At 24.3% G+C, this 20,957-nt stretch overlaps 1 protein-coding gene across 1 annotated transcript in view; it reads left to right on the forward strand.

Annotated features, from left to right (window-relative positions):
- The first annotated feature begins 8,990 nt into the window (after positions 1–8,990).
- The window catches only part of LOC129608686 (palmitoyltransferase app), a 124,839-nt gene continuing 112,872 nt past the window's right edge, over positions 8,991–20,957 (forward strand). Inside the window, exon 1 of the mRNA XM_055520349.1 lies at positions 8,991–9,067. The gene's annotated coding sequence lies outside the window, so the exon portion shown is untranslated. The remainder of the gene's footprint in view (positions 9,068–20,957) is intronic.

A 20,957-nucleotide genomic window follows, 5' to 3' on the forward strand; every position in this document is an offset into this window, starting at 1 on the left:
AAATAATATGCGACCGACCCATATAAACAAAATACCTACCAAATTGGATACATAATAAATTAAGTTTGATTTAAAAATTATTGGATGGTTATTTGGAAGGACATGCAACGGAAAGCATTGATAAAATTAAAAAGAAATGGGTTTTAACTAATGGCACTTATATGTATGTATTAGGCAACCAACTTGACATTATTTTCCGAATTATTCCGAAGTAATAAAAATTTACAAAAACAATGCTTGGTGTTTTATATTCCGAAATAATGAGAGTATTTTTATGTTTTCAAAAGCTTCCTAGAAATATGAAAATGATGAACTTATTTTATTCCATTTGAAAATTTTAAATACGTCACTTTTTTTATGCATAAAATGAGACGTTTTCAAAAGTCTCCGCATCAAAGAGAAAAAAAGTTGCACTGAAAATATACAAAATGACAAAAATTATAGTTTCGAATTCTAATTTAAAATATAATACGTGCGCGGATTACTTGGGTAAGACGTAACCAATGAAATGACAAAATATTCAAATTATGTAATATCACCATAGCAACGAAAGCAAAGCAAACAATGTTGCGAAATATGCTTTTGATGGTGTTGATATATTGAAAATATTTATGAATGTTTGAATTTAAAAAAAAACTATACAATCAAGTATTCTTTGAAATAAGCAAGAAAATTTAAAAATTAAAATAAAATTTCTTTTGGAATTTCTTTATAATAAATTTCGATTTATAGAATAATATTTCTTTTTATGAAAAAGATGTTTTTGAGCTTACGGAAATTAAAGTAAAAAATTAAAAATTTGTAAAGGATTTAATATTGCAGAAACATCACTGTTTTGAAGGAAAGCTTTGGAATTCTATTGGATTTTTATAAATTTTCACCATATACATGAGTTGTAAGATTTAGAAGTTAAATAATATAATCCAGTATTGTTGGGATCTTTGTTGTTATTGCGTTTATTACGAGAATCATTTCAAAAGAATAATTTTACTGTGCTTTTTGATGTAAAAAATTTTACCAAGATTGTGAAGAAAAAATTTTAAAAAGGAAATATTTGGATTGATTTTAAGAATGTCTTCAAAAATATGTGAGTTCGATTTTTAAATGAAATATGGAGATGATTGACTTTAGTATATTACAGGTATTTATTAAAAAATATAATAATTTTATAGATTAATTTTTAATTGAAAATTAAAAAATTTCAAAACATAAAATTTAAAAATTCAATATTAATGAAAATTAGATAGTATTTAATATACAGAGTGTGTCGTATAATTTTAGGGTTGGTTTTTTGATCAATTTCCAGCAAAAAATTGCTTTGATGGATAGAGAGGGGGTGGGAGTGCAGATATGCTCCTTTTTGAACTGCAGCCTTTAGGAAAAAAGGGGCACCAAAAGTTTTCCTACATATAAATAAGTTCTTCTGCGACATAGAGTTATCAAAGCCAAAATTCAAGAACAATATGTTTTGATTGTATTTTTCTGAGTTTGCAACATTTAATATAATACAAATAATTTAATTCCCTTAAAGATGACATTCATATGTTATAAAAACTCAAAATGAATTATGTACAAAGTCAAAGACTCGATGTTTTTCCAAACATGGAGATTAGTTTTTCTCTTTTGATCTTTTTTTTTTTTTTTGTAACATCCTTTGATATCCTTTTCTTTATTTTTGAATAATGAATATTTTGTTAAAATATTAATAGTTTTTGCTGACAAGGAACAAAAGGGAAACAAAAAAAATCAAATTATTTAAAAGCCATGCATCCTTTTTTTTTTATTGTTAACATTTTTGCTTCCTTTTTTTTTTTTTTTTTTTTTTTTTTTTTCTTTATTTAAAGTGTGAGTAGATATAAAAAGGTTTCCCGAATCTGCTATTATATTGAATTTTTTTTAGTTTGTTTCAAGAAAAAATCTTTTAAAGAAATGTTTGTAATACCTGTGAATAGTTCGATTGTTTGTCAGTTTATAGAAAGTTTTCTTAATAAAAAAAAACTTTAAAGAACGAATTTGGGCTCTTTCGATCAAATTTTTTTAGTTTTTTCACGCTTTCTGGGTTTCTAGTAAAATTCTCAAATTTCCAAGATTGTTTCAGTTACATTGTTTTATTGTAAAAAGTGCAAAAATTTTCTGAGAATCTTATAGTCATAAGCCAGTAAATCAAACCAAAGCATCTGTAATAAATTTTAGCAATTTTTCGCTTAAACGATGTACCATTAAAAACATTATTCCAAAATAAATTTTCCAAACAATTTCAAGTTTTGTTTAGGTTTTTTTTTTTTTTTCTGAAAAATGTCAATCCTTGTTATGCTCTTAAATTTTCGAAATCTTAAACTTTCACAAATTCTGTAAATGGTCATTCTGTAAACATGTCCTTATAAACCTTAACTTACTTATGCTTAGATGTCTTACTCATTTTTTATCTTAGTGAATTTTTTTTATTTTGTAAATTTCATATTTTATTAAATTTTCATCCCATCTTCTTATTTTCCCCCGTTTCAGTTAAAGTGCAAAAACATTGTATAAAAACGGATTCTTAGCAACTTCAATCATTGAAGTTGAATGTTCTTTTCTTTAAATGATTTCTTTGACCTGAGTTTATTACTTTAACCTTTGAACTCAATCCATTTAAAATAAAAATAGAAATTTATATGTATATAGTTACTTAAAATGCTTTTTAAATGAATTAACAGACGGAAACTGTAGTGATGTCTTCAATTTTATATTGATTTTGGAATCATATCATATTTTTTATAGACATGCTGTTTTTTCTATTCTATTATAAATTTATTTTTATTGGGTTTTTCCTTGATAAATTTTATGTTTTAAATCACACATATAGCAATGCTAGAGAAATAAATGAACATCGAAAATCCTGTACTAAGTAATGTGATAACGTAAGGAGACGTAATCAATATAATTAAGCAAATTATTGTACTCACACATTCTTTGAAAGCATTATTTATAAAAATGAGAATTCAGGAGGCGAAATATTTTTACGGTAAAATATTTGCTTAGTAGTTTTTTTACTAGCGTTGGGAAATTGACAAAAGGGATCCAATAATTAATTGTAGCAACGAACAGTTGTAGTATGTGAATAAATTCGTGTAGTACTAAAATGGAACTGAAAATGTATAGATGTTGATTATCTAAAATACTAAGCTTTCAATATCGTTTTCAAACGAAGCAATCGATACTTAATGTTTGACAAAAATAAGAGATTTCACATATAATGGTCATGACGCTTGATTGACTGCGTAACATATTTTTGAAAAACTATTCTTTCAGATCATTCTGCGTACGTTCTCTTAACACCAAAATGCGTACGTACGTTAACACCAAAATGCGTCCGTTTGCTGTTCATTGCTGTTGACTTAATTGAAAAGAATCATGAATGTGGAATTAAAAATAAAGAAACGAAAGATCAGCAAAATATCTGCTGTTTGCACCAAGCAAATATCAAATATAATGAAGTTTTTTCGTAACTGCTAAGAAACAAAATTAAGTTCTATCTTTCATTGATGGTGTCACAATTTTTATTTGATAAAAGAAACTGGCTTTTGCCGGCAGTAGCTACACTAAAATTATTCGTGTCAATAATTTCATAATTCACGTAAAATCAAGCATGTATACACTGTATACCGTATGATGCTATCCATATATTAAACAACCGGAAATAATATCCGTAGAAAAAAATCCCCTTAATTCACAATTACGCTTATCTATAACAATCTAATAGCAAATGAAAAAGTAAAAAAAAAACAACATTATGAGAAAAAAACAACGCTAACATTTTCCGTACATAATAATGGTGGATAACAAAAACTTCCCTTGTGTCATATAAAATAAAATTTTTAGCACAACTCTCTCTATTACAACAATAATTTATTTTTATTTTATGAGCTATAATTTAGAGTTACCGTAAATTACACTGTTTCTAACGATATATTTCACAACAATATTTTTCGTAAATTTTCGCATATTACTGCAAAAATTTAGATAAGATTTTATTATTATAAATTAAAATGTATATATACATAAAATGTATAGGTACTATATAGATACGAAAGAGAGAAATAAGATTTTAAAATCGCACATATGTACATATTTTTTTTTTCAAAAGTAACAATTTGCTGCTGCAGATTCAGAAAGATAAATGAGGTGTTAGTAAATTAAGAAAATTTTGATGTGCTGAAAATACTTTATGTGTACTTAGTGTAATTTTAGGAAATTAGTGCATAAATTTGTTGAAAACTCGGAAATTTGTAATTTGAAGCGTTTGCTATTCTCTTTAAATATTGTATGCGAAGCGGGTCGCATACGGTCTCAAAGTGACTTTAAATATTGTTAATAAGAATCAATGAACAGTTTGTGGAAAATTATAAATAATATCTAAATAATATTTAAAATTTGAGTGAAAATTATAAAAGAAGTCTTTACTCTCTCATGTGTCAAAAATTGGTATTACTCTCTCTCTCTCTCTCTTTCTCATGTCATTTTTTAAACCTTGATTTTTTCAAGCTATAGTTTTGTCGTTTTCTCTACGATTATGATTAAAAGTTCATATAATCAAGAATTTGGATATCGGCAATTTCTGATTCAAATTTTTAGTTTTGATTCGAATAAAATGGAAAGGAACTTGATGTGATATATGTAAAGAAAACTATACTGAACTCGAACTTGAAATATCATTTACAGTCACCGAATCCGGCTAAGACCAATTTTGCTCATAATTGTCGAAACTCTTTATCCTTTTGAAATTTTCAATATTAGACTTTTTTTTTTTCCTTCTTCACTCCTAGGAGGAGTATAGGGCTAGTGCTTGATATCTATCATGCCATAGTTTCTATAGTCATGAGAGTTAGCTAGGTAGGTGACTAGCCTACCGTAGTTTTTTTTTATTTATATTAAATATTTCAGTTTATTAATATTTACTGTTTATTTTTTCTTAGTCTTTAGTATCGAATATTATGAATATTTGAAAATTACTTGTATAATATTTATTATAGTATTGCATATTAAGTTATATAATATTGAATATAATTTTTATAGTGACCTGACCTGGGTTTGAACCCGAGACCCTTCGGTTAACGGGCCGGTGCCATAACCACTGCACCAATGGTCAGATCAATATTAGACTAGAAGAATTAAATTTTTCTCAGAATTAAATCGGTTTATACTTTTTCATACAATTAAGGTGGAAAATTTTTTTATCATCTTGTTAGCAGCATTACTTTAGGAAGTAAGAGTGAAAGTGTTATTTTTATACCCAAAATAATATTCACAATCCAATACTAAACTTAACAGGGTAAAGCAAGAGATCAAATGATTTAATTAATCGATAAACAGTTTTTTTTTTTAATCTGTTAATAAATTAATTATTCGTGTCAATTAAATTATTTGAATTTTTATAGAAAAAACCTTTTTCTGTTGCCCTCTTTTGTCAAAAGCCTAACTAATGAAGGATACAAAAAAAAAAACAAGAACGCAATTGCTTTGTTTTACCATGAAATACAATTGTTTACAAAAAAAAAGAACAATCCTTTTGTTCCTTTATTTTTTGTTCTTGCATTCTATTTATTTTGCTATCTTAGAATTTAAAATATCCTTTGTCGCATAATGATCAAGGTTCGTTATTGAGTACTTAAGTTTGCCTTTTATAATGTAACATTTATGTTTTTAATTTTATACTTAAACAAAAAGAAAAACTTTAAATAACTTATTTATTATAACTATTTTTAAATTTTATGTAAAATAATATTCTAGGGTACAAATAAAAAAGAGAATTTCAATGTCAAAATATACGATGTGCATATTGCAGACACTATAAAAAAACAAAGATTATGTACCATAAGTGGTTGATGAAAAAAAGTGAAAAACAAAATAAGGAAAAGAGAAAAACGAAAATATATATATGAAAAAAATAGAGGTAAAATATTTAATTAAATTAGTTCAACTATAGGATACTTTTAAAAACTTTAAAATTCAAAAATTAGTTCTAAATTAGAAGGATTACATTGTTTTGATAGCAATTATTTTACAAAATTTCTTGGAGAGTCAAAGTATTCACAAGTTTCTTTGCGAAATTTTTCTTTGCGTTTTTATATATCAAGCATGCATTCCTTAGATCCAGCATTAAGCATATCGCCAACAGGCGCAAATAAAAACATCATTTAGTCGAAACTAGGCAACTATCAGTTACCAAGCAACAGTGTCATCATTCATAAGAAAGGGAGGGCAAAATAGGGAAATATGTAGGTAAAAAGAGGGAAGAGAAAAAGGACAAGTAACATAAAATGATGAGCACAACTTAAAAATAATAATAACAACAAAAGACATAAAGACTAACAACAAACCGACAACTAGACAGGCACAAAAGAGAAAAACAAAATAGATAATATAAATAAATAAAGACGAGATAAAAAGACAAGAACAAGAAAAAAGGAAAATATTACTACAAATTTAAATTACACAAAAGTCTAGATCTAAGCGTACAACTACTAATACTAGGATCAAATACCAAGGAATCAGAATTGACAGAGCGCTACATTCTAGTGAGCGGGTCATTCCTACCGTAATCATTAGAGTGTTAGCGAACATTGTACAACTCAACAGACCAAAGATTCCTTCCGCAGATAAATAGAAACAGATTCAATACGAGAAATATCCACAACACGAAAGGGCGCACAAACCTGACAAGCATACTCAAGAATCGATCTAACAAAGGACACATACAAATGCTTCGCAACATACGGACCAATAAACTCCCTAGCCCACCTCATTACGAAACCCAGCTTCGAATTAACCATACCAAGGATCATATTCAAATGACCACCAAAATCCAACCTGTGATCAAGCAGAACCCCATGATCACAAAAAGTGCTCATCCTTCCCAATATCACCCCGTTAAAGCAATAATCGTGCCGGACAACAGACAACTCCCTCCTCCGCGAATGAACTCATGACCCGACACTTACGAACGTTAAGCTCCAAGCCATTTACCCGACACCAATCCCAATCCCTCTATCTAGTCAAATCCCTCTGCAATTCCAAACAATCAAAACTATAAGGCGCGGAACCCACAACAGAACCTAAAGTGTAATTGGTCGCGCACAGTAGACGTCAAACAGAGCAGAACGGAAAGATTCAAAATTTCTAACAATTTTTTCAAAAATTTTTAATTTTATAACTTAAATTTTGATCAAATATGTATATAGAAAACTGTAATTGACAGTTACATCTTAATTGTCGCAATGGTGACTGCCTTGTAAATTCATCTATTAAAAATTAGTTTTAATAGACGCATTTTTTAAAACTCAACTTTATATACACTTACGTGTTACGGTCTTATAATATTACAGCGCTATGTTTTAATGAATTCGAATTCTACAAGCTGGTTTATGTAAAGTACGCTTGAAGGATTGTGTTCAAAATTGTCATGAAATTAATAGTGACATAAAAATCAGTCTTACTGATTTTAATATTTATATAAAATGCAGAACAACTCGTGAATTTATTTATCAACTTTCGCATATATTGAAGAATATATTCTTATACTCAGAATGTTATAAATGAATTAATAAATTTGTTGTTACCACATCAGTTACTTTCGTTCATATTTTTAGACAGGATAAGGAGTAAGTATTTCTTTTTTTTTTTTTATAACTGAATAACTATTAATTTATACAAAAAGCCCTACAATTTGGGTACAGTTTAGAATGTGTAAATGTAAAATATATTATAATTTTCATTTTGGTTTGTTTTTGTTTTTCGATATACCGAAATAAATTCAAATAATTTATTCAATTTTACTCCTTATGTTGATAAGGGATCTTCACAATGTACACAAAAGGATATTATTGGGAAAAATTTAGGTTATTAGGTTTTATCGTAATAATTTTTAATATATTTATATTGTATTCATCTTTTAATATCTTTTTTCTTTTTTTTCTTCTTTATTAAATTATGTACTTCCTTTATTTAAATCCGTTCTATAGTTACATACCACCTGAGACTGTCAAATATTTGCCGGTCCTTGAAATTAAATATTGTTTATAATATTTACACAGTTTTTGGGAAAGTGAAAAGTTTTACTTTGTTTTGTATACTGAAAAGAGAAAAAAAGGTTTGTTTTATATAATATTTTTTTTCTTGCTTACAAATACACTGAAGCCTCTGTTACGTATATTAACATAGTAAATTTTACTATATTATGTGAGTCATCATTGCAAATTTTTACATGCGTTTTTACATTTAAAAATTTCAAAATGGAATGGTGTGTTGGCAACACTTTATTTGATTCTTGAATGAAATTGAAGAATCTAACTTGTTTAACATAGTTTAACTCAGGAAGTCTTAAGCACGATTGTTGTTGGAGATATTAAAGGTCAAAAAGCCGAGATTATTATTCATACAACCAAATAGAAAAGGTTTAGAAGCTTGATTTTGCACACAACATGAATTTTTTTTGTTTTCATAGGAAGAATACGCCTGGCATTTTTTTGATATTCTAATTCTTTCTCAAAATTTTGCTTCAGATATTCGATCGCCAAATACACATGGATTTTGAAAAAAATATTTGTATTATTTCTATTTTGAACTTTTTTCTAAAAAATTTTACTGTTTTTTTTTGAAAACATTTTTTGTATATATATAAGTAATATGATTTGCTTTTTTCCTTAATTGCAAATCAAAGAATTTTTAAGAATTAAGTTTTTTTTTTTATATTATATAAGTATATGTATGTAAATATATTTTGTACGTTTTCAAACGTTTTGCACATAAACGTTAATTAGTTATGTTATTTTTTCTAAAGTAACTTCATGTCGCTTAGTTTCAGTGTGTCGTTCCGGGAATGTGATTGTTAATGTGATGCTATAAGAAAAGAAATTAAAAAAAAAAATTGAATTGATAATGGAATCTGGAGATGAAACCGCTATAAAATTAATACGAAGTATTAAAAAACGACCAGAACTATGGAATAGATCATCTACTGAATATAAAAATAGGAAAAAAGCAAAAACAGACGGCTGGCTAGATGTAGCGGATGAGCTACATACAACCGGTGAGATTTATTTTATTTCTGTTTGTTATTTTTTTTTATTTTTCTTTTCTAGTTATTTTTTCTTTTTGCAACCAAATGTAAAATTGAAAACATGAATTTTACAGTTTCATGCTAAAATAAGGATTCATATTGTATTTATAATGAAAATATTTTTTAAGTTAAATGTTCCCAACAGAATACATTGATTAAAAAATTAAAATAATTTTATTATTAAAAATACAGATTGGTTGCAATTGACAAAATTAAAAATATTTAATTTAGCTAATCTTTTATTTACGGTAGACTAGCCACCTACCTAGCTAACTCTCTATGACTATAGAAACTAGAGCATCATAGATATCATGCAGTAGCCCTATACTCCTCCTAGGAGTGAAGAAGAAAAAAAAAAAAAATTTAGCTAATCTTTCACTTTTCTTTTACATAAAATTAGTGTTTTAAGAACACATTCACTTTCTTACCGCCTGCGATAATTTTGCAGTGTTGCGGTAACACTTTTTCTAATATGATAATTAAAACTAGCATTAATCTAAATCTAGAAAATAAATCAATTTTATATGGTATTCAGCTCACATTTTATGAGAATAATTTGCTTAAAATTTAAAAGTTATTTTTTTCAATATTAATAACAAATTAAAAGCTAATTAGCTAAATTATGTCTTTTGTTCTAATTATATTTATTATAAATCATTTGCATTAGCATGATCGAAATTACAAAAAAAAAACTCTGACAACTTTTAATTTTAAGTTAATCATTTAATTTTTTTGTTTTTCATTCGTTTCTTGTTCTTTTTTTTTCTTTTGTCCAATTTTAGTTACATACTGTCAAAATAAATGGAGAAGAATACGTACAAATTTTATAAAATATGTTAAATTGAAAACTCCAGAGCGTTTTAATTTATATGAAGAAATAAAATTTATTTTCCCTCATTTAAATGTTGTTAAAAAAGGGAATTTAGTGCCAGTTATCGAAATTGAAGATTCCGATTATAGTGATGACGATGAAAACCCACACGAAGAAGAAAGTAATGAAAATTTACAAACATCATACACCAATTCAGCATATGTAAAACAAGAAGAAGAAGAAATAGAACTTGAACCTGATATGCCTCAATATGAGGAACCTGATACAATTGAAGAACATCAAAATAAAATTGAAGAACATTATGTACAAAAGAGAAGTAACGCAAGAGATAGTAATGAAGAGCAATCAAGAAAAAGAAGACGAAGTTCTACTGTTAATCCTGATCAAGCAACATCATCAGCACAACAAGAAGAAGAAAATCCAATGATGTTATTTTTTAAATCTATTACACCAGATTTAATGCAATTATCAACTAGAAAACAACGTTTATTTAAAAGAGGTTGTCTAGATTTAATTGAAACATTATATAGAGATGAGCCAGATAGTTATTAAAAGATATAAAACAAAAATTAAAATTATATAACTGTGAATGTTAAGAATTTTTTTGTTAAATTAGGTTTTTTTTTTTATTGTAAAACCAACATGTCTAACAAATTTGTTATAAAATTCAAATATGCTTTTTGTTTTTTTTTACAAATTAACTATTTTATGTATGAAATGTAAACATTTTAAGTTTTATATGTAATTTGATTAATAATTTTTAAAAATACAAAAATTTAACTTTATTTTCATTTTTGAAATCAATTAATTTAAAATTATATAATTTTATTTTGATAAATATTCGATAAGCATGGGTGATAAGATAATTGAATACTCAAAAGAGAAATGTATGTAATCACAATTTTTTGTTAATCAAAGAAAGAATCAAAATTTAAAACACCCAAATATTTCTTTTCAGCATCCTAATTATTTCAATAATGACATAAGTTTTTGAAAAAGTTCATTAATAAGTAATTAATTATCAATTAAAATATTTTAAGAAATCTCTTAATTTTTATTATTTAAAATAGTGTAAGAACATTTTCAAATATAAAATACAATATGAAAAAATGTAATTTAAAAATGCAATGTTAATTAATTTTATCTCACTTTTAATTAACTAGTATAAAATGTTGCATGTATAATTTTAGTTTTAAAATTAAATTTATTCAAAACAAATATAGCTATAAAATAAAGTAATGAATTTTCATGTATTCAAATACAAGAATATTTTATGTATTCAAATACAATATTTTGTTATAATTTAAAAACAAAAAATAACTAAAAAAAATATTATTGAATTTTTTTTTAATTGCAAAACAAGTAATCAAATGTTAAACAAATGTTTAGGTTTCAATTTAGGATTCGAAATCTTATGTATTGCGCTCTCTAATTTCTAATAATTCGCTTTATTAAATATTAGTGCGGCATGCTAAATTTTTTCCCAAATATATATATTAACATTTAATAATATTTTGAAATATAATTTCACCGATTCTAATTCATTTATGCAAGTTAATCCAAAAAAAGGCGTGAATTAGAATACCAAAACAATGTATTTCATAATTATTTAAAATTATTTTAACAATTAATTTATTATATTAAGTCATTTGATTTATACTTTTTAAAAATAATAATATAACAAAAAATGAGAAAAATAATTTTTAAATTTTATTTTGAACTACAAATTGGAATTTGTAGTTCCATATTATCATATTACCATACCATATTTTTTTAGTTTACCATATTTTTTATACATAAGTATGTGTTTTAAAATTTATATGATTTGTTTTATTTGAAATTTCATTTTTGGTTTTAGTAATGAGGAAAATACAAATATAAATAAATAGGAACTTTTAATAAAGTATATAAAAATTTAGAATTAAAAACTAGAATTAGCAACTAGTATTTAAATAAAACGTATAACATATTTAAATTTATATTTACCATTACTTGTATGCCATTTATAATAAAACTTTTTTTTAATTTATAGAAGATTACTTTTACAATGTTAATTTAAAAACTTTCAATTTATACAATGAATTATTATCTGTATTATTTTATTATTTATATCACTTGCAAATTAATTAAAATTGTATATATTATCTTCATTTTTAAATCGATTAATAATAAATAATAATTGATTTTATAAAAATTCAATAGAAATTTCTGAATTCAATAGAATATGTTTCTTTTTTCCCGCAAATTTTTAGCCCTTCAAGTTTGCAAACGTCATTTCCCTTTAACAATCTATCGAAATTTTATACGAGCAAGAACCTTACATTAATTATCCACTTAATCAAAAGTGCTCTATTATCCCTTAAGGTAAACTAATTGAAATAGTTTTTCTAAAAGTTCATAAATTAGATTTGATAGAATATTTGATATTCGTAAATTTCAAATCCACAGAAAAAAAATAATGAAATAAATGTAATTTAAAATAAATATTGTATTATTGAACTGAATAAATTAAAAATTTATATGTATTTCTTATTATAATGTTTTATTTAAATTTAAAATTCATAAAACCCATTAATCTTTCAAAAATTTAAGTAATGTAAAGTACAAAATTGATAAATGTTGTTGTAAATTTAAAATATTAACATTAATGCTGCAAGTATGCTGTATTTAAATCTATATTAATTTTATAAAGATTTTTTAAAATTTTAATGTACAGTAGCTTTGATTATTTTAATAAATTGAAATTTGTATTTTAGTTTTGTTAATTTATAAAAGAAATGGATAGTATTTTTGATTAATTTAAAATTTGTTTTTTCAAAATTTCTAACAAATACAGATTTTCTCAACTTTTTCTTTTCATATATACTAATTGTATTATTCTTTAAAATACTAATATACAGTATTTTAAAGAATAATACAAATATTCAACAACTTCAGTATCACAGGGTCCTGTTTATGTTTTTTACCAAGTTTTTATATTTAAAAATTAGAAATTTTTGTTGTTGTTTTGAAATTTAATAAATTTTGTTGCATTAATATTCAAAATATATTTTTAAAATTAATAAATAAAATGGATTTGTGAGATTTTAAAATAAATAATATATGAAATATATATGTACATATTGTTTACTACCCCAATTTTTGGAGAAAAATCATAATTGTTTTATCAAAATAAAGAGCTAGTTTTCAAAATTTAAACATTTTATAGTGTTTTTAAGCATATGTAAATAAAGTAATAATCAATTTATAATAAAAATTCAATATATTGATTTTGTAATTAATTATTTTTAAAATTTATACGTTTCATCTGATCATTGGATTAATATAAATGTATGAATATTATTTAAGAATATTTAAAAAAAAAAAGTATGAAGAAAAAAAAATGTATACAAAATCTGGCGATTACTTTCAATTGTTTTGAATTTTATACTTAGTTGCAAATTATTGTTATGTTTTGCATTATTGCATGTTAGTATATTCAGAATATCATTGACAATTGAAAATTTTATTTATTTTTTCAGTTGAATTATCTTAGTTTCATTAATATAATAAGAATTAATGTAAATTATTCATATATTATACTACATTAGAATGTGCTATAATTATTTGACAAAACTGAATATAGTTAATTTTCTTTGTTTCCGATAATGATGTCACAATAATTTGTTTTTCATCTAAATACAGATCTAACATAATTTTTAATTTATTCAGAAATTAATAAGTCAGAATCATTCTAAATTTACATTTAGTTATCTTATATCGTCCATCACAATACATTGTATGTTAAATTTTTTTCCTAAATATATATGTGTACACATGTATTTACATATATTGAGTAATAGAATTGTCAAGATGAAATTAAAAGAAAGCAAGGTAAAAAAAAATTTAAAATATAAAAAACTAAAGTAAAAAAGAAAAATAAGAAATGCCTTTTTTTACCTTTTCAAATTATGCTTTTCCTTTTTTTACACCATTATTTCATTCTGTTTGCATTATAAGAATTCAAAAGTAAGGAAATTATTTTTTTATGAGAAAAAAAAAAACGTTTTCTTTTCGTTCTGTACGCTTTTATGTATGTATGTAAATTTTTTATTTAAATATTCGTAAGCAATAACAATGGAAGGATATTATTAAAAATATAAAGAAAATCTTAAAACTCAGAGAAAAATTGTTATTTCATATACAAAAAGTTATTATAAACTCCATGTGGTTTTATTTTAAAGCATAATAAGTGCTTTAAATTATTTTTTGATAAAAATAAGATAGGAAATTTAAGGTTTATGTAACAAATTTTGAATTATGTTGCTATAAGTTAAGGGTTTTTTTTAATGAAACATGGAATACTAGAGTTTTATTGGCTAAAAACAGTCTCTTTCCGCCTCTTAAACTACTAAAGTTGTAAACAAAAAATGTGAAAATAAATTTAACTATTAGATTAGCTGAGTAGACATTCTTAAAGGACATATGGTCAAATTTATTTCACTAAAAATCTTAAATTAATGAATTTTCGTAAAATAATGAATATTCTAATATCGTAAATTATGAATTTGAGAATAGTTTGCTCATACTGTCTTAAATATTGATTGTACAAAAATTTTCTAAAACCAGAGAATTCCCAGTATAAAAAAAAATTGAATACAATTGTTTTTTATATTTTTATTAAGTAGGAAAAAATTTTTCCATAAAACACAAAAAATAAAGAGGAAGTAAAAGGACGATAGTGCCATAATGGTATTTCCTTTTGTATAAAACCACATGAAGAAAGAAATATTTTATTCACTAAGATAACATTGTCTTTTATCCAAACGAATAAAATTTTATAACAAAGGAATGAAAATTTAATCATGTTATAAGGTTTTCATGATTTTTTTTTTGAATGAAACTTCAAGGTACGAAAATAATTTCAATAGATTTCATCAAAAAAAAAACATAGGTAATAAATCTATGCTTACCTTGACGAGAAAATGGTAAAAATGGAAAAATCAAAACTATAAAATAATAACAAGTCTCTTTCGTTAATAATTTAAATGAAATATCAAGATACTTTTCATATATTATGATGGATTAAAGTTTGTAGGTAATTCAGAAAGGTTGACAAAAGATCAGAATTTATACGTAACAAAGTTTTATTGGTTTAAAGAAATTTTAAAGTTTTTCATTTGTTATATGAAAAAGCCAAAGAATTTTTCATATTTTAAAATTATAAAAGTCTGTGATTTTGCTTTATTTTAATTTTATGATGTATGAATGAATGAAATAAAGTCAAATATATTTTGTGCATACATGTACTTACATATACATATGTACTCGTATACTTGCCAATGTTAACATTTAATTAGATTCAGTAAAATTTTTAACAATGCAATATAACCTAAGGCTACCATTGCCTATTTGAATATAGCTTCAAACTTTTACAAAAGTATTAATTGAAATTTAATATTTAAAACTGTTGACTAATTATAAATTTACATTTTATTCAAAAATGAATTTTAATTTTGTTTTTCTCTTATATTAACGTAGAAAATGTTGAATTTTTAGAAAATTTTAATAAATTTATTTCGCATAATAGCTATGCTACCCTTCGTGTGCCAAATTCTACAATTGTAATTAAGTTTTTGCAAAATTTAATGATGTTATTTAAAAAAATATGAATGAATTCATAATTTTTATTCGTGAATAAATTAATTCTTGAAATTCTAAAGTAAATTTCTTATTGAAAATATTATATAGGAACTAAAATTTTAAGTATTTTTGAATTTACTGAATTTAATTGGAATAAATAACCCGAGGAGAAAAAACCTTTTTTGGCCAGGAAAATTATTTTTTATTTTTTCGTCTTTGGCAAATTATATTGAAATCCATTTAATTTTACACAATAAAATGCAATCATATTAATTTTTCGATATTTTTCAAAAATATTTTTTTTTTTTTCGTTTTCTCAATATTCATTTTATTTATATTTTATATTAGTAACAAAAGGATTTAAATTAACCAAATAAGTACAATTATATACATTAGTTATGTATACATTTAAAATAAAATAAAATTGGCAAACAAAATCCCTACTTTTTTGGATATTAGAAAGTAACTCTTCAGTAATTGTATTGATATGCAGCCAAAATTGTAGAAATTATAGAAATTGTAAATTATATAAATTGAAAATGTCGAGGAAAAAAGTTTATTTTTTAGAATATTAAAATAAATATAGATTTTTGTAAGACTGATTCCATATTAAGTTAGGTTTAGGTTTAGGTAGACGCGGCCAACCGAAAATACATTTAGGCCGCTTGGGCCCGTTGTAATGCCGCTGAATGTCCATGTCTCCATTGTCACATGAAACAGCACGAGTTCTTTATAAATCGGTTTAGGTCCTGGTATTTACTTTCGTCAGGTCAGTAATTCGCAAAAAAAAAATACAACCAAAAAAAACCCGGTTTTTCCATGCCAAAGCTGGGCATCAGCACAGAAAATTAACCACTGTCTTCTCCTCGTCACAACAGCTCCTGCTGAGGTCGTTACCCATAGAGGTCCATTCCATATTAAAAACATTTTATTTGATGAAAATATTGTAAATTTTTTTTTGTTGTAGACCTTTTTATAAATTTAAATTGTAATTCTCTTTTAATTTTTTTTTTCACATAAAGTTAAGTCTTTTAACGCTATAATATAATATAACTATAGGTTTGCATGTATAAGTTTGCATTCTTGGGTGCCTTTATGACTGTCTAGCGGAAATGATGAAATCGTAAAACTAACAAAAGTTTCTCACTTAAGAAAATTTATATTCTATCATATCAAATACTTAAGGTCTCATTCTATTGCTATTATAATTATTATTATTATTACTTCAGGATATCAATAGGAAATTCATGTATATTTCATATATGATTATAAAAAATTGCAGATATTCATTCTCTATAAGTGAAACTGAAGAGAAAAAAAAGAAAGAAAAATATGTCCGTTTTTTATATATACATATTAATACTCTAGTGCTTATATGTACAATCTTATATATACTTGAATGATTTATATATTTGTAAATTGCAATTCGTGGTTAGTGGTCATTACTGATATTATTGATATACTGTGAATACTAAAAAAATGTGGTCAATTCTTAAATACAACATTGTATACAAATAAGGGAGGTATTAGGATCGCACAAAAATTCGGATTCGAATCCGAAAATTATTTTTTTTTTTAATGTAATTCGAGTTGAAACCTAGAGATACAGAACCACCATCAAGACTTTATTTGGCTTTTTCACGGTATATATTTTAAAAAATATTTAAAAGTGATCTTAATTTATTACACCGGTGAGATATGAGTACCGATGCGATCCGTTTCGCTCGGTACATATCAGTGTTTTAAAACAAAAATGTACAAACATTAAAAAATTTATTACTTGTAAATCTTGAGGTATGACTATTGCAAGCAAATCCTAATAAAAAATAATAAATAATGTGTAAGAAAGGATGTATAAGTTTATTCTTCTGCAGCATTCCATTGCAGTTTCAGGAAATGTTCAAAATTTTAAGGTCATCTTTATTCATTCTTAATCATTTTAATTTTTCCATTTGCCAAGCTTACAAGGTGTATTCCAATTTTATTAGATATCAAATGTTCGGTTTTTAAAATTTTATACATTTATGTTAAATCAATCCCATATCTACTCTGTATTCGCCAACAGAATCCTTAGAAATTTGTACATACTGTGTATTAATAAAGCTACATTAAAATATATAGCAAGGATAACCAAAGGAAATAAAAAAAAAAACCAAAGTGTTTTATTTTTTTTCCTTATCCTTTTGGTTTTTTTTGTGTTTTGTATGTTTAAAGAGAATGAATTACAATCATTATTTTTCTAGTGAAGTTTTTCGTTTGCAAATTATTTGCTTTCTCATTGCAAAAAAGAAAAAAAAGTTGTTGAACAATTTTTTTTTTTTAAATTAAATTTGTGTGTACATACATATATATGTATGTGTTTATATTTTTATATATGTGTACGCGTTAATTATATTTGCTTAATAAAAGCTATAAGAACGTTTGTAAATATTTGTATTTATGGTATGCGCAATCATTAGGAAGTTAATTTCAATATGGATTCTTAAAGGCATATTTAAATATCTTTCTTGATTTTTTTTTTTTGAAATTTTTTAACTTTTTAATTGATGATTTTATTGACTTTTTATCTATGTGTGATCCACATTATGTACCGTATACATAATATTGTACATGATCGTATAGTATTCCTGTTATTTTATGGAGGATTTAAAATTGTAATAAATAAATCGAGTGTTTATTTATTTTTAAAATAATTTATTTATTTAATTAACTGTAATAATATCGATTTTATAAGGTTCAATTTGTAAATACAAAAATACATTTCGTACTTATACAGTTTAATAGGTGGCTATGATTGTAAAGGGACTTGCCAATGAGATTTTTCTTTAATGAAAAAATTCGATAACTATGTAAGAAGGACATGAAAACGGAGTAATAATGCATTAATATTCATTTCTATTAATTACTAACTATATTTTAAATTACATCATTTATAAAACCAATTTGTTAAATATTCATAAATTTTGAGAATCATAAATATTTGCTTCTCATATCTATTCAGCAACTTAATAATAATTTAACTGTAGCAACAATTTTTTATTGTCAGAATATAATTTAATACTCCAAATTTATTTTGGTTTGATAAATTTATTGATATTTTTCAGTTTGGCTTGAATTTTACGAAATAAGGCAATTTTAACTTGCTTTTTTTGATACTCAAAAATTACGTGCTTCCAGATTTTTATTTAAACAAACATATATGTAAAGATATAGGATTGCAATTCAATGGATTCAAAAAAAAAAAATTTTTTTTGGAAAAAGCGTAAGGTGTCGAATAAGTCAGAGCCGGGCCTGTATAATATTCACAATATTAATAATTGTAGCATGTTCTAAAAGTGGTTAAATCCCATATGATTTCATATTAAAAAACAAATTTTAAATCTATGTAAGGTTCACATATTGTATATAAGTTTTAGGAAAACAATAACCAAATGCGTTCTGCCATTTATTAGTTAAGAAATTCAAATTATAATTGACATTTTACCCTTGGTACTATAGAATAAGCGAACTTGTACTATTTTTTAAGCTTGTTCTTAAAATTCTGCATTTATTTCATATTCCTTTCAGAATTCAAACAATATCCTTTGATGCTTTTCTGTTTCCATCCCTTTATTATATACGAATTTATTGAAATTTTTGTTATATACATGTACATATAGCTATATGTATAAATATTTCATAGTCTGGAAAAAAATTTAAAGTTAAATTGGTTTGGACATTTATTAAGAAAATTATACACTAGAAAATTTCTTTTGTTTTTTTTTTCTAAATTATCCTACTTTGTAACTTTAATGCAAGTTGAAAAGAAAATCTTTTTTGTACTTAAATTATTATCAGAAGGTGTCAAGGATTATTACCTGGAATTTATAATCCTTTCTACTGCTGTAAAATAATCATGAAATGAACTTTTTTTTTCTTTGTTTTTACTTAATTTTGTGAGAGTTTTTCTTTTTTTTTTTGAAATCTTATTATCAGACTGAGAAAATTACTAAGATTGAGATTAAAAATAAAATTTTTTTTTGTGCTATTTTTTTTTCGTTTTCCTTACAAATACCCTTTTTTTCATATTTTCAGGATGGTATACTATTAATAATATAAAATTGACTAAAAGTATTTTTAATGTTTCATAATTTAGAATGTATTGAAATGTTAACATGTATGTACATTGTATATGTATAAGAGTATTTTTATCTCAGTTTGGGTATTATCATAAATTCTTATGTATTATATATCTATATAGATATATATAAATGTATATACTTAAAAATATAAAGCAATATTCTATTTATAAGAAGCTTATATTATAAATACTTATAAATATTTCATGAAGTTATTAAATATTATTTTATAGTTTCCATGAAATTTGTACTAAATTTGATTTTAAAATTAAAATATCATCAAATCAATATAAAAGTAGCATTAAAACACATAATTATCAAATATAATAATCTGCAGTACAGCACCTTAGTTATGAACTCGTATATATATCCATATACAAATGAATGTATGTATATAGTTGAAAGATTATTTCCTAACACAAATTAAATCATAAAATACTTAAGTATAATTGGATTTTAATTGGATTTTATAAACATAATTTGCTTACGAATTAAATTCAAATTTAAAGAATATTTCATATTTAATATGATTAATATGTTTTCATAATTTTCCAGGATTTCAAATAGAATTGCATAATTTCCAGGATTTCAATATGATATACTTGAATGTTATGAGCAATCAAATTTCAAGTTACTTTTAAATGAATTATTTTTTGAATTATTTTCAATTTATTTAGAATTTATAAGTCATATTTATAAGCAGCATAAATGATTTTATTAAAATATTAATTTTCGAAATTAATTTGAATATCAATTCTAAATAGAGCCCTAAAAATCTTGCAAAACACTTATATTCTAATAACGAAGAAAAATGCTTGCATATAAGATATTTAATTGAGAAATTAGATTAGATTACATAGAGTAATAACGCAATTCGGCCCATGAAGCGGAACAATTGTGCTCCTCCTCTTTTCGTCTATCAGTTTTAAAGTGCTACTTCGGGTACTATTGATAAATTCGAGTATCGCAAAAAGTTCGATTTCTCGCCATACCGTGAGAACATAAGCTTACCCAGAGGCTTTCCCCTTCGTGGATTAACACTTCACATTTAGCGAAATTGTTTAAACAGTATGTATATAAATCATATTGTTATACACAGGAGAAATTTTCCTCGGCCACCAACTAAAATTTTAACTGCGTATACGTTGTCTAATATATTCTTTAGAATAGCAAAATATTATTGTAATCAAAGCTGCCTCCGTTCTGTCTACAGCATATTTACTCATATGGTGCATAAAGCATTACACCCAACTATAGTAAATTTAATATAGTTACTGTGTAGTTATAA

Source organism: Condylostylus longicornis, unplaced genomic scaffold (assembly GCF_029603195.1).
Source record: "Condylostylus longicornis isolate FDR11 unplaced genomic scaffold, ASM2960319v2 ptg000033l, whole genome shotgun sequence".
NCBI classification, from domain to species: domain Eukaryota; kingdom Metazoa; phylum Arthropoda; class Insecta; order Diptera; family Dolichopodidae; genus Condylostylus; species Condylostylus longicornis.